This window comes from Schistocerca americana, chromosome 2, assembly GCF_021461395.2.
Source record: "Schistocerca americana isolate TAMUIC-IGC-003095 chromosome 2, iqSchAmer2.1, whole genome shotgun sequence".
NCBI lineage: Eukaryota > Metazoa > Arthropoda > Insecta > Orthoptera > Acrididae > Schistocerca > Schistocerca americana.
In genome coordinates, this window is record NC_060120.1 from 200,843,746 (window position 1) to 200,858,770 (window position 15,025).

A 15,025-nucleotide genomic window follows, 5' to 3' on the forward strand; every position below is an offset into this window, starting at 1 on the left:
AGCGATTGGTTTTCTAATTCAGGTATTTACAAACTAACCTGTAATAACTGCCCCTCATACTATATTGGTCAAACAGGCAGAGCTGTGAAAACACGATATAAAGAACATGTATTAGGTAAAAAAGGAGCGAATATTCAGAACTCTACTTTTGCTGAACACCTCTTGATAGCCGGCCATACGCCCAAACAGAAGACACGGTTATCCTACACAGACAAGTCAAAGGACTGAGACTAGATCTGTGGGAAGAGTTATTTATTTTTAAACATCTAGAGCTCGAAGACGGTAATATACTGAACGATCAGTTGAACCTTGCCTGTAGACCATTTTTTGAAGGCTTTAAACCCGTACTGTTTAATGTATAACAATGTTGGTAACCTCAGTAGTCTATTTCCTCAGGAAGCTATAATGCACTTTCAAATCTTTAAGCTCACTACCTTTTATGTAATGTGGTTTTCTCACGATATATGGCTGCCACTACATCGGCCCTCATGTAATTTTCTCTTATTCTAAAACCTTGGCTCCATGACAAAATATATTAACTGGATTGTTGACCAGGTTTCGTAATTTATGTCTTAAGAGCCATTACTGATTATTCTTAAAGTTTTGATTTATATACGTTCTATGTGCTTCACTAATATGGTAATATAATTTTTATATTCTGTCTGCATATGCCACTGCATGTAACTTACGGCGTAAGCGTCACCTGCCTTTTTGATGTATGTATCTACGTTATCTTTCCCCAAGACTCCCACAATGTCATAACGGGAGTGTTAAATGCTTTCCATTTAATTATTGTCACTATCTAAGGACGCAATTAACATGGATATTTTACATGTTGCTTCAGTACGCCAATCGGCACATAGCTCGCGACCTGAGCGCCACCTGCCCTGGCTGCAGTGCTACCACGCTGGCCGATTTTACTCAGTCGCTTATGCGCTCTCCAACTTCCATGTACTTATTTTATTTGTCTGACAAACCCTATTCTCAGGGCTATATTTTATTTGGACTAATGGAGCTATGCAGATGTTTGTAAAAACGACAATGACATATCACTCCATGTTAATGTAATACTGTTAGTACCAGGAATCCTCATATTTTGTAATACAAGATTCTCCTAATATATGTTAAACTCTATTCTTGACTTATGTTTCATACCTTTTAATATAAATTACAATGTTCATTGTCCTCAGGCCGCCTTCTGAAGAAGATAAATTTAAATCTATCGAAACCTAGGTAAAGATTACTTTATCCTTTGCAACTGGTCGGCTGTTTTTAATCTTATATACTCTAATCTGAATACCAACCAGCGAACACCACTCACTCAAGTTTTTAAACTTTATATATATATATAAATAAATAAAATGTGTGTTTTGGGATCAATCTTAGTGGAGGCATCGGAGTGGAGCCCGGGGTCTAGGTTAGGTTGGAAGGCAACAGTCTGTTGTGAGTTGGCGAACATACATACACAATCTTATGGTTGAAAGCCATCTGAACGTACATGCCTGTAATACTAGGCACTTAAGAAACGCTGCAGGACACAAAACAACGTAGAATACTGAACTAAAAGCTCGCGAATTGGGCTGTGCCCAAGGAAACGCTTGATGGTCTTATTCCAACAACACGTGACAAACTCATGAGGCAGTGAAGGTTCTTACTAATGCCGACCAAGACGCGATGACGGACGCCATTGCACATACAACACTAAAACAAGACTCGATGGCCTTGCCCCAGAAAATGATGGGCCTTCTCAATGAAGAGGGCAACGGCCTTGCCGCACTGGATACAGCGGTTCCCGTGAGATCACCGAAGTTAAGCACTGTCGGGCGTGGTTGGCACTTGGATGGGTGACCATCCAGGCCGCCATGCGCTGTTGCCATTTTTCGGGGTGCACTCAGCCTTGTGACGCCAATTGAGGAGCTACTCGACCGAATAGTAGCGGCTTCGGTCAAGAATACCACCATAACGACCGGGAGAGCGGTGTGCTGACCCCACGCCCCTCCTATCCGCATCCTCCTCTGAGGATGACACGGCGGTCGGGTGGTCCCGGTAGGCCACTCGTGGCCTGACGACAGTGTTTCTCAATGAAGAACCGCCTTAGGAGATACTGTCAGCGTACCAGGTGCCTGTGCTTTGAACTGAACGTCAACCGACTCGAGGGTATAGTACAGGAGAAAATGCAAACATTTCGAAACGAGCAATGGTGAGCAGAAACTATCAGGGCTGGATACCAGCCGTCCTTGCGTGTGGAAGCTTGCCAGACACTTCACCAGGGACAAACATTACATTCCCATTCTACAAGGACCAGACAGCCCAACTTACGCCGCGATGGAGAAGGCAGAGCTTATGTTACAACACTTGCAGCGTCTTTCGTGCCGTATCTGGCTCCTTCAGATCTAGTATTCACATTAGAAACGGACCAGGGTGTTAAATGACTTAACCCGCCCATGTGCGACGAAATCAGATGTACTAGCACAAACGAAATTACTTGGGCTATCAAGCATACCAGTGCTGTGAAAGCCCATGGGCTTGACGGTTTTCATATCCGTGTCCTCCAGAAGTTCACAGATAGAGCCGTAGAATACCTGGCACACACAACGAATGCCATCTTAAAACATGAACACTTCCCTGCCTTTTGGAAGGTGGCCAATGTCCTGATGTTCAGGAAACCCGGGAAAGACCACTCCCTCCCACATAATTACAGACCCATCAGCCTGCTGTCTCGCTCAGCAAGATTGTTGAGGGGGTAATACTACAATGCATCACTAGGCACTGCATTACCAAAGACCCCTAAGATCGGAACAATTTGGCTTAAGAATCATCACTCAGCAACGCAACTCCTCCGTGTAGTCGAACATTTAACATATGGCTGTAACATGAAGGAAGCCACAGGGGCCTTTTTCCTATACATCGAAAAAGCTTCCGACTGTCTCTGGCACAACGACCTTATACACAGACTACGCGAAGCTGGTTTACCGGACGGACTTACGTCTCACACGTATCTCACGAACAAATGAACAGATGTTTTAACACTGACGTGCAAGGCAAACAACTCTCAGTTAACGAGAATTTCGCTCTCATTGAAGTATATGGCAAAAATAGCGAGTCTTCAAGGTATTGTGAAACGAAACCTGTCGTCCAAGACCGTGTGCCACGAAGATCGCAGATTCTCCGCCGGGTGGCGGGGGGAGGGGGAATTCACAGGCTGAGTAAGGCCTAAGTGTTGTGTGCGAGTGAGACGGAAGAGAACCTACGTCGTAGGGAATCCCCGTACAAGCTGTCGGTGGCCATGGGGTCATAGCAGTGTTAAACAAGACGGACCTACTATCGGCCATCAAGGGAAACATTTAGGGAAACTAATTCCGTGGTAATTCCTAAATTTTCTTGGTGATCCCAATAATATTTGAATTTTGGTCATATCTATAATAGTTTAGTTAATTTCAATTTAACAGTATATCATAGTTTTGTAACGAAGACCTGAAGGCTAAAATCTGAATGCTTTGGTCGATCTTAACGATCGACATTTCATATAGAAGCGCATCATTAAAATGACAAATGTAAATATCGAGTCTGTAACTTTGTTTAAAAGATATAATATCAGTACTTTCAGTTAAGATCAGATCTTTTCCTCCACACCAAAGTCACTGAACGATGACAGCGTGAAACCTTATTGAATCATTAGGTAACAATGTTCGTTGTAACGTTTAGTGCATAATAGTTACTATCGTTCGTTATTTCTTTAATAAACAGCACATTGGTGTAAGGCTACCGGCCGTGGCATTCAACGCTAAGAAGGAAATTGTATTGGTTTTATGTAAAAGAATATGTGTAATGCATATTATTGTTACTTTATTTAGAATGTGAAAGCGGTCAAGCTTAAGTTATTTATATATGCAAGTGTAAAATAATGTAGAATAAACTGTAGCCAATCAGATGGACGGCTTCAGGAAAGGGAACTGCCCTAGTCAGTTGAGCGAGGGTATTCGCCGCACGGTAAACGTGCGGGAGACGGGCAGACGCGAAAGACAGTTCTGGCCTGGAAACCAAAGGGTACAGTTCGGATTGAGACGCGGAAGTGTACAATCGATGTTTCGGCAGCTAGGAAGTGAAAGGAGTTAAATTTCGCGTAGTGTGGCATCGCGGGACTTGGTCTCTGAGCGGTGAGCAGCCGCGCGCCTAGTGTGAACTAACTTTTTGCTTAGTTAACGAGGTGGAGTATTTGACTTATTTCGCGGTGAGACTGAATGATCGAACTGTGTCAAATGGATTATTACTGTTATATGTTATATTAAGTTTCTATGTTTCATAGAATTTCGCAAACTTGCCGTCAGCCAGACAATGTAACCAAAGGGTCAGAAGTGTCAGATTTAGGGCGTGTAAAGCGACATGTGCGGTTCAACCCCTAGACCAGTTTGAGCCAAGACATTTCGACGAAGAGGAACCGCATGTGAGCCCGAACATACACTCCTGGAAATGGAAAAAAGAACACATTGACACCGGTGTGTCAGACCCACCATACTTGCTCCGGACACTGCGAGAGGGCTGTACAAGCAATGATCACACGCATGGCACAGCGGACACACCAGGAACCGCGGTGTTGGCCGTCGAATGGCGCTAGCTGCGCAGCATTTGTGCACCGCCGCCGTCAGTGTCAGCCAGTTTGCCGTGGCATACGGAGCTCCATCGCAGTCTTTAACACTGGTAGCATGCCGCGACAGCGTGGACGTGAACCGTATGTGCAGTTGACGGACTTTGAGCGAGGGCGTATAGTGGGCATGCGGGAGGCCGGGTGGACGTACCGCCGAATTGCTCAACACGTGGGGCGTGAGGTCTCCACAGTGCATCGATGTTGTCGCCAGTGGTCGGCGGAAGGTGCACGTGCCCGTCGACCTGGGACCGGACCGCAGCAAAGCACGGATGCACGCCAAGACCGTAGGATCCTACGCAGTGCCGTAGGGGACCGCACCGCCACTTCCCAGCAAATTAGGGACACTGTTGCTCCTGGGGTATCGGCGAGGACCATTCGCAACCGTCTCCATGAAGCTGGGCTACGGTCCCGCACACCGTTAGGCCGTCTTCCGCTCACGCCCCAACATCGTGCAGCCCGCCTCCAGTGGTGTCGCGACAGGCGTGAATGGAGGGACGAATGGAGACGTGTCGTCTTCACCGATGAGAGTCGCTTCTGCCTTGGTGCCAATGATGGTCGTATGCGTGTTTGGCGCCGTGCAGGTGAGCGCCACAATCAGGACTGCATACGACCGAGGCACACAGGGCCAACACCCGGCATCATGGTGTGGGGAGCGATCTCCTACACTGGCCGTACACCACTGGTGATCGTCGAGGGGACACTGAATAGTGCACGGTACATCCAAACCGTCATCGAACCCATCGTTCTACCATTCCTAGACCGGCAAGGGAACTTGCTGTTCCAACAGGACAATGCACGTCCGCATGTATCCCGTGCCACCCAACGTGCTCTAGAAGGTGTAAGTCAACTACCCTGGCCAGCAAGATCTCCGGATCTGTCCCCATTGAGCATGTTTGGGACTGAATGAAGCGTCGTCTCATGCGGTCTGCACGTCCAGCACGAACGCTGGTCCAACTGAGGCGCCAGGTGGAAATGGCATGGCAAGCCGTTCCACAGGACTACATCCAGCATCTCTACGATCGTCTCCATGGGAGAATAGCAGCCTGCATTGCTGCGAAAGGTGGATATACACTGTACTAGTGCCGACATTGTGCATGCTCTGTTGCCTGTGTCTATGTGCCTGTGGTTCTGTCAGTGTGATCATGTGATGTATCTGACCCCAGGAATGTGTCAAAGTTTCCCCTTCCTGGGACGATGAATTCACGGTGTTCTGATTTCAATTTCCAGGAGTGTATTTGGAATTTTAGCTCGCACAATCGACAACACAGCATACAAGCTGGAGTACCCCAGGGAAAGATCCTGGGGCTCCATCTTGTTCAGCCTGTATATTGATGACTTTTCAGCAACACGAAACACGTTAGACGTCTACGCGGATGATACAGCCATCCTTGCGCAAGACTAGAAAATGGAACGTAAATTCACGAATACAGGCGGCAGTCAGATCAGCCGAGCCTTGGCTGGAACGATGGTGTATTGAAGCAAACGTCGAGAAGTGCGAAGCAGTTCTGTTCACACACAGACCGAAGCAACTGCACGAAAATCAACACTGTCTACAGGTAACACTAAATGCACTCCCAATACGTTTCAGAGAGAGATCAGTGTCTGTACGTACGTGTGTACGTATTAAATTCCCTGCTGTAGCCTGTTGGTCGGCTTTAGTAGCAGCTGGCATATCCAGGTAGTCTTGGTGATTTGCAGAGGCTTGTTCAAGTTGTCTCTTGTGGTTGTGTGTTAGTTCGCCATACATGGTTATGCTCTAGCTAGTAGTGTCTTTGCCCGCTTATGCTTCCACCTATGGTTGTGGTCAGTTTCCCAGAGTAAGGACGAAAGGATTGTTAGTGTCTCGAGTTCCTGTATAGTCGCGTGGAGTGTTTTTTTTTTAAATACTTCGTTGAGGGTTTCAAGGTGCTATTTATTGTGAAGACATACGGTGTGTGGGCGCAGCGTGGAGCATTGCTAATGATGCGTAGCACTTTGTTCTGTATGATGTGCAGGAGGCGCAGGCGTTCAGTATACTTTAACTGTTGAGCATTGGTTAGGTGTCTGAGCCCCTCGTGCGCTCTGTTAGCAACGCAATGCAAATGGCGGTAGCTCCATGAGCCGCAACTCGCAGCGGCAATCTGATCGATGACGGCTTCCGTAACCCGCCGAGAAAGTGGCAAGCGAAGCAGCATGCGTTGCCAACACCCCAAGGGCTCGTAACCAGGAATCGATACGTCATAGTGGACGCGACTACGGCTCCGGACGATGGCATGACGTCACAGCTGCAACAACCTCCACGACCGTCACAGAAAAACCCGCCTATCGTAATGCAGTAACACATACAAGGAACTGTATGACTGGCTAAAGGAAAACATGAAGCAGCCGTTTTCTGCCAAGCAGGCCAGAAGGAACAAATTAAAACTAACCGTCTCCTCCATTGAAGACTACGTGGAACTTTGTGGAGCTAGGGGTATACCCATGTATACCTTCCCAGCTATTCCATCACCCACACTGAAGGTTGCCCTGAGAGGCGTCGTCGCTTCCCTCAAAAATGAAGTAAAAGAAGAATGGCAACGGATGGGCTACACTGCACACGTCAGACTTCCACAGAATGCCTGGCACCAACCAGAAATCTGGACTACGATTAGTCGTCCTTCCTGACTCCCTGGACAGCAGAAAAATCCTTCAGATCCACAGGCTCTTCACTCTGGAAGTCTCTGCAGAAATATTGAGAAAACAGCGCGAAATCACGCAGTGTTTCTGCTGTCAAAGCTTCAATCATGTCGCTAGACACTGCACCATGGACTGGTTGTCAAATATGGCGTACCCCACGACAGACGGGAGTGCCCGGTCCCTAAGGAGCCACCTGTGCATTGTGGGCTTTGCGGAGGGGGGGGGGGGGTAACCACCCTGCAAATTGCAAATTACAAGATGTGCCCGAAGCATAAAGATGCGAGTCGGTGGATGAGAGGCCTTGCCACCACTCACTTCCAGGGAAACAGAAGACACTGTTTTAAGAGGCACCCCAGCCAGCCAGCGTTATGCTGAAGAGCAGCAGAAAGGAAAGCCACCTATGATGGACCGACGAATCGCAAACATGCAGCAACAACAGCAATGGCCTGCACCTTGGGCACAGCAAGGTGCTACAAGGATGTCTCGTGACAATCCTGATCAGTCTACCTTCCCACCACTACATTGTAGATGACCTGAAGCATCAGCCGCACCACGATGACCTGCAGCATCAGCGGCACCGCAACCACCACAGCAGCAGTGTCACCATCCTACGCCAAAATAGTGCAGCTCGTGACACGGAGATGTCAGATGAGTAGGGCCATACAAGCCCTGCCATCAACCTTGACAGCAACAGTCGGAGCCGCGATTATGAATGTGCATCGACCTACTGTCAATCCGACACTCAGCACACAATGGCCAGAGCCCGTAGAATTGAAGATCTCTGCATGGCTACCTACAATACCAACAGCATCTTCCACGACCTTCTGGAAGTAAGACAATTCCTGACTGACGAAAATGTTGACACATACCTCATTTCCGAGACTTTAAGCCAAGACTGAGCTAACATTGCCAACTACTGCTGCTACAGAACAGATCGGTTAACAGTGGGTTGTGGAACATCAATCTACATCAAGCTATCAATCAAGCACTACCCTGTGCCGGTACCGGCCATGGGAACAATTGAAGCCACAGCTGTGGTAGTGTAAACATCCGCAGGACTAGTGACTTGTTGCGGTGTACCGACCTCTGAAACCAGTATTAAACCAAGAGGATGCGATAGCTCTACTTCAGATGAGAGGAGAACTCCTTGTAGCTCGAGACATGAACGCAAAACATGCCGCCTGGAATTCGCCAACTACCACCTACAGTGGACAGCACCACCTGCAAGCCCTAGAGCAGGCTGATGGCTTTGCGTTTGGCCCGGATGAACCAACTTGCTATCGACCACATGGAAACCTGGACATTGAGATAGCCATCACCAAGGGGCTCAACCAGTACTTGAGAGCTGAAGTGAGGCATGCCCTCAACTCCAATCACTTCGCGGCCATCTTTTGCCTTTCTGCAGAAGCAACTTATCAACCACCATAGTTTAACTTCTGACGAACAAACTGGAATCAGTACAAGGACTCCATCAATCAGGAATTACCGCCTCAGCCGGATGCTGACGATGTTGAAGCTGCGTTGGCAACTCTTGATGAAGCCCTTAACACAGCAATCTCCACCTCGAGACTGCTGACCAGAAGCCAACAGACAGCATGACCAGGAGTACTGCAAGACATACAGGACATGATCAGAGAGCGAAACAGGCTTTTCAAGGATTGGTGACTGACAAGGGAGCAGGCCCAGAAGAGACATCAACCTGCTACAACGAATCAAGGCTGCCATTATTGACTTCAAGAATTGACAGTGGACAGACAAACTGCAGAAGTTTACGCCTGACCCAGAAGCATGGGATGCAGTTAAATTTTTCACGAAGCGGAAGGCAACGATTCCTCCCCTTGAAACGCTTACTGGTATCATCTACAAGCCTGGGGACAATGTGAACACCATTGTGGATGTTTTGAAAAACACCTTTGTACCAGTTGAGGATTATCTCCGTGCACCTGCTAGAGAAGGAGACATACCACCAGTCACTCCAGAAGAAGTCTGGCTGCATATGTGCCTTAAACGATCAAGAAGCACTGAGGCTTGACAACATCAATGGGAAGATGCTGAAAGAACTCTTGCCTCAGGCCTTCATCTACATCGCCGCTCTATCATCATCCCGAGACTGAAGACTTTGTAACTGCCTGGAAACAAGCAATAGTTGTGCCAGTCCCGAAGCCAGGAAAATCTAGGAAAGACCCTTTGAGCTATCGACCGATCAGCCTCCTCTCCCATCTCAGCAAGGTGTTGGAGAGGCTCCTACTGCAGCAAATTTAGACTTGTGCATCATCATATGCTGCCAGATGAACAATTTGGTTTTCGCAGCCAACGTTCAACCACCCAACAACTTCTGCAGGTGGTGGAATAGAATGCAAGCCTTCAACAAACGGGAATACTGAGGGGCCATCTTTTTGGATTTATCTCTTGCTTTTGATAGCGTCTGGCACACAGGACTAATCTGGAAGCTGCAACATCTAAGATTCCCAAGGCCTTATGTCATCCTGCTTACATCATATCTACAAGGTCGCTCCTTCAGAGTGAGGATCAGTAATGCCACCTTGACGTTACGACCTGTCACCACAGGGGTTCGTTCTTGGGCTGGCCCTGTACTTGTACGTAGCAGACCTCCCCCGGACACCACGTGTGGAACTGACCCTATACATGGATGACAGCTGTCTACACCCAGAGCAGATGGGCCCTAATCATGCACCACTGACTACGAGATGCATGTCGCAACATTGAGAACTGGTCCCACAAGTGGAGACTCAAATTTAACGCACAGAAGAGCCAAGCCGTTATATTTACATGGAAGTGACCCACCTTGGTGCCAGCGCTCCAGCCGTTTGGAGAGGAGATGGAATGGAAACCCACGGCTACCTACCTGGGAGTCGTAATGGATGCGATACTCACATGGCAAAAACAGATCACTGCAGCTTGCAGGAAAGTTGATCAGCGCTTGGGGGCTCTCTACCCCCCTCAATGAGCACTCGACACTAGTGAAAATGAACTGTGTATCTACCGCCTGTTCATCCAGCCCATCATTGAGTACGCCTGCACGGTATGGGGAAATGCTGCTACCAAGCATCTGTCAAGACTACAAGCACTGCAAAACAAGTCACTACGAAGAATTATGCACGTCCACTCGCAGTTACTGACAACATTTCTTCGTAAGACTTTAATAAGACTTTGGCCGACATTTAATCAATGTTCGTCAATGTTGAGCAGAGCAACTGGGATGAGATGGTACCTGTCGTGACGTTTGCCTACAACACCGCCAAACTAGACACCACACGATTTACGCCATTTTTCCTGGTGCATGGGCGTGAGATACGGTCCACGTCCTTCGAATGAAGCCCTATAAGGATCCTACAACCCAGGGTAAATTCGAAGCAGCAGCGACAGAAAAGTGGAAAGGTGACGAAGAGCGTAGTAGCAAAATAAGTTCTAAGATCACCGCCAGGTCGATCAGTCATCGGGAGTCTGAGTATGCAGGACCGATGACTCGTTCCCTGATTAAGGACTTAACACCAAGACGCTGTTCACTTCAAGGAGGGAGAATGTCGCAGAAGAATCTGAGTAGCACCGTGGTGTAGTGGTTATGAAACTAAACTGTTGCATGTTGGGTCGGGTGTTCAAAACTCACCTAGGCTGTACAATTTAAACCTCTGTATTTGGTTCGAGTACCATATCAAAGTATCCACAAATGTCAAGAATCATTGTACTGGAATGTGTTGTTGCTGTATATATACTGTATGTGTTCCGGCCCAAGGCAGTTTGCTCCGCGTTCTGATGTTCAAGTGCTGAATAAACCATCGTTAAGAGAAGTTTGTGTTCGTCAACGTAATTACACCTTCTTCTACGTGTCAATATTAACCATTACATTCAGACAGAATGGTTGCAAAATTCAGCGGGAGAATTTTATTTACGCAGTCGGGACTCTAGTATCTTATGCCACATGTGCCGAGTCGTTCTCGTCTATTCGTTATTCTGACTTCAACGCTGACTTGGAATTGGAAATTCTGGTTTAATTTTTTGGCGTCTGGTGATTACTGTACTAATAATTTCGTCCTCTTTCACAGATTCATCGTTCACCTCTAGTGCGGATTCCTCATGTTACTGGTGGTTGCTCACGCGAACTAGGATTTTGCCGAACCGGATATCTTTGAGGGATGGCTTTGCCATTTCAATCATGCGCTTGTCAATGACACACTGCCCTGGGATGTTGCCACAGGACGACAAAATTGGAGCTCTGGGAAAGGTATGCACCCTTAGATATTCCTATTTATGTTCAAATTTAGTCTCATGTTTTTGAAAGGTTTCCGATCTGTACAGGAGAAGTTGCGGTCGTGCAGCGCTACAAACTAGGGCAAATCACGTTCGATGGAGATGCAGCCTCACAGTGTCCTTGGTGAAGAGCTGAAACGCCCGAGAATGTGTGCTGTGACGATGGCAGTGGCGAATGTCTTCCCGTTGCTCACTGGACTGCGGACTGTGTTTTCGACTGCGAAAAGTGTATGAATCAGGGCCTGAAGGGAGTGAGTGGTTCCTTTATGCCGCTGTCTGCGCCTTTTCGTGCCTATTATGCTTTCCTCTGCCACTCAAAACACTGCGTGATTTCGACGCTGCGCGTCGCTATTCTGACCACGCTTTGCCGCCATTACACAGGAAAGTATTATCGACCTACAAGGACATACACCCACTGCAGAAACTTCGGATTAAATAAGGAAGTTTGGTCAGCTTCACAGCTGTGACATCCTATCCATACGGCAAGAACCAAAAGCATCCTGTGATGTGCCAGCTCGGCACTGGTGAGGGAACACATTCCCATCACACTGTCTGCACTCGACAAAATTGGACGCATTTTACACACATGCCACCAGAAACTGGCATCTACACTCTCGCCTTTCACAAGGCAATGTGTAGATGGAAATACCTTCGCGACCAGTAGACAGTGTAAGCGGAAGGCCACACGAAACAAAAGTTCCAACGACTGCCAGGGGCACAACTGCAGGAGCCTGACATTGTGGATTCGAGGGTCATTGTCAACCTGACCAGCAAGGAACCAGATGAAACGACAACGTCCATGCTAGCCCAAGGATTTAACTTTGCACTGGTTCTGAGCACATTACCAAAACTAGAGATGATCAGCATCAAAGAAGCCATGTGTGGATTGCCATCTGAAGCCATTGAAGAGGTGAGAAAGGAGACCTGCAAAATCCTAGACAGAGCGAGAATGCCTAAAAGCAACATCTCGGCGGCGGAACGCAGGGCGATGCGCAACGTCAGAAGATGTGGATACGTCATTTTATCAGCAGACAAAGGGCACATGATGGTGCTGGTAATAGTGGCCGACTACTGGGACAAGTTTAATTCGCTGCTACAGAACCAGGCCTGCAAAAAAGTGGCCAAGGACCCTATAATAGCTGCGACAAAGAAAGACCATAGGTTTTAAACAATTCAGGTCTGGACCAGGACCTGGTAAAAAAGTGTTTATCCCAGAGCTCCGGTAACACCATAGAAGGCCTCCCCAAGAGAGAGGTACCACTATGCCCTGTAGTAGACACGATCAGTTCTACCTACGGTATAGCAAAACACCTGGCACAACTACTCAAGCCTCTCGTGGGTACGTCCCCATTACATCAAGAATTCCACAGTTTATTAAGACACTCAAGGAGTGGTGTCTTGACGGAAATGATATTATGGTCAGCTTTGACGTTACACCTTGTTCACGAGGGTACCACTAAAGACTTCTTTAAACTACTGGAGCGTCATTTCAACGAAGACACAGTGGAATTATTCCACCATGCACTCACGACCAATTATTTCCAGTGTGGGGGCATGTTTTACCAACAGGGAGATGGAGCCGCTATGGTATCCCACTGGCATCATGTATCGCCCATCTGTACATCTAAAACTCCGAGGATATTGCATTGCAAAACATCACATTTTCAACACAAGGTCTTATCGGTACGTGGACGATACTTTCGCGGTCTGGCCGCACGGCGAAAACACTAACCGTATTTCTCAGCCACCTGAACAACATGCAGAAGAACAAAAAGTTCACAATGGAATTGGAAGAAAATGGGTGCGTACCCTTCCTCGACATCCTACCACAGAAGAAGACTGACGGCACACCTGACACCGTCTACCGAAAGAAAACACACACAGACCTGTATTTAAACGCAAACAGCTGCCATCACCCAGCACAACGGAAATCCGTTCTCACTACACTTGTCCACAGAGCTCATGACATTCATCAAGGACAGTTTATCTACAGAGATTCAGCAGCTGAAGTAAACTTTCCAGAAAAATGGCTACACGAAAACAGACTAGACGTGCTCCCAAGGTGAGGAAGAAGGACCTTCAGGAAGAAGATGACAAAGGTCTGGTGTTCCTCCTGTACTGGAGAAGAAAAAGATAAAAATCACAGAACAGTGTTTCTACAGCATTTTCTATGCAAGTGGAAAATATATTTGACAGATGCAGCATTACATCACAAAAACCATCTCTGAACATGGGAGCAGCGTCTGCCTCTGACAAAAAGAAAAATCCGTGGTAGCAGAGCACAGCCTCAGTGAGGAACACACGTTTCAATTTGAAGAAACCAAGAGACTGTAGAGTGAAAGGTTTCAGGGACTATTATTGAACAGGCAGTGCAGATACGAGTCAGTGATACACTGGTCAACTGGGATAGCGGCTTCAAACTCAGCACCGCTTGGAACGCAACAATATGAAGAGTAAGACAAGAGTGCACCGACGGAGGCAGATCTTTGGTGGCGGATAGTATGAACAGACGAGACGCCAGGACCCAGCGCCCGTGGCTTCCACTGGCCCGGTGAGTAGAACCCACCCTGAACAGGTTTCAGGCGATGGCTGATGAGCCAGAGACAACATGTACTAACGACACAAAAGCACGACACACTACCTGCCCCAATCGTCGACGAGTTTCCCCATAACTGAAGAACTATGACATAATAGAAGGGCTATTAAAGGCAACTTAAAAGCTAAGCCAGCGGGAGGAGACAAAATTAAAATCACACTAAACACTAATGAGCACAACATCAAGGACCTGCTCACAGACCATATGCCACTACACGTTCCCCACAGCAAAAAACAGAAACAGTCATTATGGACCTTCCAAGACTGCTGTCCCCCCAGACAATCAAAACGGACTTACTGCCCAGGGGTACGTTGTCGAAGCCGTCTAACAGATGGGCAAACACCGGGCAGAAAGGTTACTCTGCCTGATATACCCGGAAACGAAAGGAAAATCAAGAAGGTTATGACCGTCCCTGTCACCACACAGCCCCTGCGCTGCATAAACAAGACAGTGCAGTGCTTCAGGTGTCAGGGGTTGAACCACATAGCCACGTACTTTAATATGGCGATGGACTGCAGGAAGTGCGCTAAGCCCCACTACAGCAGAAAATGTGCGATCAAACTCATGGACCCGCTAATAAGGTGCGAGCTGTGTGGCGGAAGCCACACAGTGGGTTACCAAGGTTGCGAGGTCCACAAATGACAGACATCAGGCAAAGAGCGCAAAAACACACACACACACACACACACACACACACACACACACACACACACACACACACACACGGATAAGACTTCGGTAAAACTAAGACCAGACACACCAACAGCTACATACACTGAAGGGGTCTCTCCTTCAAGAAGCCGTGACAACATAGCCCTTTCACCACAACACCAGACAGACCCAAGAACGGGGAAGACAAC

At 47.6% G+C, this 15,025-nt stretch overlaps 1 pseudogene; it reads left to right on the top strand.

Moving 5' to 3' along the window:
- Positions 1 to 1,758: 1,758 nt before the first annotated feature.
- Positions 1,759 to 1,876, top strand: LOC124596994 (annotated as a pseudogene).
- The last annotated feature ends 13,149 nt before the right edge of the window (positions 1,877 to 15,025 follow it).